Genomic DNA, 2,500 nt, shown 5'->3' on the forward strand with positions numbered 1-2,500 from the left:
CGCCGTTTCCAGAGCATGAAACCGACTAACCTTTCCAACAGATTTGACACCAACTTACTCAGGGATTACCTTTAAGTATTGAATTTTCAAATGGTACTGATTTCGGAAAAAAAAAACGAACGTGCGAGTTCATTATACTAGTCTCAGGTGACATACGTCGTCCATATTGATAATGCATTACACACTGTTTATGAAATGAGCAAGTGGAGCTTCAAATGTTTTGACATTTTCCAATCGCAGGTCACGGCAAATGATTTGGAAGACCAATAGCACAATAAAGTGTTCTAGCAAAATGTTTAGATTAAAACGAGCACTGCATACTGTTCCACTGCATACCGTAATTCATTTGCAAGTTCTTTCCGTCGAAGCAGCGTGCAGGACGCATGTGATCTGAACCAAGTTTAATTAACTGAGTGGCACAGCACCTTCGATTCCCCTTTTATCCAGTCTTCGAACAACCCGAGCCACAATCATGGACAAAACTCGTTGGGAAAATGTGACGCTCTAATTGTTTGTGTAATAAAGATTAAATTCTTCCTACTTTTCCTCCTCCAAAGGCTTGCACAGTATTTTGCATCACATTATCAACATTAATATAGGAAGGGGGGAAGAACTTATATATTTTGTCAGTGGGTGCCAAATGATGCTTAAAATAGAATTTTTCCCAAGAGTTTTGTCCAAGATTGCAGGTGTTCATAAGTTCGAATCTGTGAAGGAGCACTCGAATTTTGTAAGTATTTCGGATTCACTTGTGGTAAATAAAAGCGAGCGGGAAATTTACTTATATCTCCTATACAACAATTGCTAGAATGTAGCTTGAAATTATGGTTGTTCCTAAATTATTGCTCCGTTACTAAACCGAAACAAAGACAGTGCATTTGAAATCGTTACAATTTTCATGAGGAGTACTATCAATGTTTACAAAGCAAAGCCAGGATCAGTAAATAGAAAGAATACTATTTTATTAAAGCAAGAAAGAAGGTAAACAAAAGCAGCAATATTTCCATTCAAACTACGAAAGAGAAGTGGACTATAAACCATGCATAATACAATAATATCAAACATTTCGCCTTGATACCGCTTGCTGCACCAAGACAGCACGCGTAGTCAATTTATTTCAAGCACTTTTAAGCTGATTTTTCACGCAAAGTTCATTTCACTAAGCGAGCGCCAACTACTCTTCTTGGACCCTTTGGGTACAAGATAGGAGCGACGGTACAATTTAAAAGAAAAGAACAGAAGAAATGCACAACAAAATATATTCTGTCCTTCTTACCGTCTTAATATGTAAATCTGCGGTATTTCCACAGAGAACCGGTGGTTTTCTCCCCAATAGTTACAACTTCCTTGTTGCTAACGAAGTTTATATAATTGAAACCACCGAAAAACATAAGCTTTCTTTTTAACAGCTTCAAGTCCAAATTATGCTCCTGTCCTCAACGATATTTAAAGAGACAGGTTTCAGCTGACGAGTCGAGTTAACTATCTAAAATATCTGATGGCTCTTTCCCAGAGAAACTGAAGTCTTACCTGATCTCACGACCCAATCTTCGACTCGAGGTTTGTCTTTCCTTCTATTTTGTCACTATTAGTCAGAGAACGTGCTATCCTTTTAGTTAACTTTGTTGAGTAGCTTTTCCAACCCCAATTAAGAGTAAAACGAACGCCTCTAAACACAAAGTTTGCCAGATATAGAGAATGTGATAATAGGATCACCTGCGTGCACGGTGTTGTGCCAGATCTAGACATCAAATTGATCTAAAAAAGCGACATTAAAGATAAGATATTATTTCATCATGCAGCTGGAAACTGAATCAAATTGTTGTGAAACACAAGCAAAACATTGTACCTAAAAAACGTGTAGTTGATCGCTTTTATTGTATTTTTCTCTTTGTTGAATGTTATTGAATTTAGTGAGTTGCTTTGCATTAGATCTAAGACCGTGTTAGGTTTTGCTTCAACAAGTCGCAAAAATAACATATTTCCATGATATGTTTACGGAATCAGATTCGTATTATTCGAGTACTTCAAGGTATAATGCAATGAATTATCAGGTAAATAAAGAGAGAAACAATAAATAAATAAAATACTTTGCCAAAAACCCACATTATCAAAACTAATTTTTTTTGTTTACATTAATATTCGATCCAGTCGGTATTTTACAAGCAAGTTTTTTCAGAATTTACGAATGAGCTTTGTTTGCGCAATACCGCAAAATCTCATGGCTTTTACCCCATTTCGTTTTAGTCCTCTTCTGTTCATTAAAATTGGCCAGTTTGCCAGACGTTTTGATTCGTTGAACTGAATTGTTACAGTTAAATAAAGGTAAGGAACGTTTTTCCGAAGTCCCTTCATAGTTGGGGACGCGTGGAGAAAGTCCCCTGCGAACGAGTTTCTCCTTTCGTTTGCAACAATTTTTGAGGCCTCAAAAGTTTCACAGCTGGCAAACTTCGTCCAGCTGATCGGTGTATTTGGAAAATCTTTTACTTCCGAGATCAGT

At 36.9% G+C, this 2,500-nt stretch overlaps 2 protein-coding genes across 10 annotated transcripts in view; one reads left to right on the forward strand and one right to left on the reverse strand.

Moving 5' to 3' along the window:
• LOC137969727 (potassium voltage-gated channel protein Shal-like) overlaps positions 1–2,500 on the forward strand; it is a 34,409-nt gene that overhangs the window by 13,460 nt on the left and 18,449 nt on the right. For 2 of the 7 annotated variants that reach the window (XM_068816069.1, XM_068816064.1), the window contains exon 3: positions 1,410–1,560. The exons of 4 other annotated variants lie outside the window; for them this stretch is intronic. The gene's annotated coding sequence lies outside the window, so the exon portion shown is untranslated. Of the gene's footprint in view, positions 1–1,409; positions 1,561–2,278; positions 2,326–2,500 lie in introns of those variants that run through there. One more of the 7 variants, XM_068816071.1, reaches the window with a different exon arrangement.
• The window catches only part of LOC137969728 (beta-4C adrenergic receptor-like), a 36,982-nt gene that overhangs the window by 11,986 nt on the left and 22,496 nt on the right, over positions 1–2,500 (reverse strand). Inside the window, exon 3 of one of the 3 annotated variants that reach the window (XM_068816074.1) lies at positions 1,531–1,758. The exons of the other annotated variants lie outside the window; for them this stretch is intronic. The gene's annotated coding sequence lies outside the window, so the exon portion shown is untranslated. The remainder of the gene's footprint in view (positions 1–1,530; positions 1,759–2,500) is intronic. 3 annotated transcript variants of the gene reach the window in all.

This window comes from Montipora foliosa, chromosome 9 (genome assembly GCF_036669935.1).
Source record: "Montipora foliosa isolate CH-2021 chromosome 9, ASM3666993v2, whole genome shotgun sequence".
Classification (NCBI taxonomy): Eukaryota; Metazoa; Cnidaria; class Anthozoa; order Scleractinia; family Acroporidae; genus Montipora; species Montipora foliosa.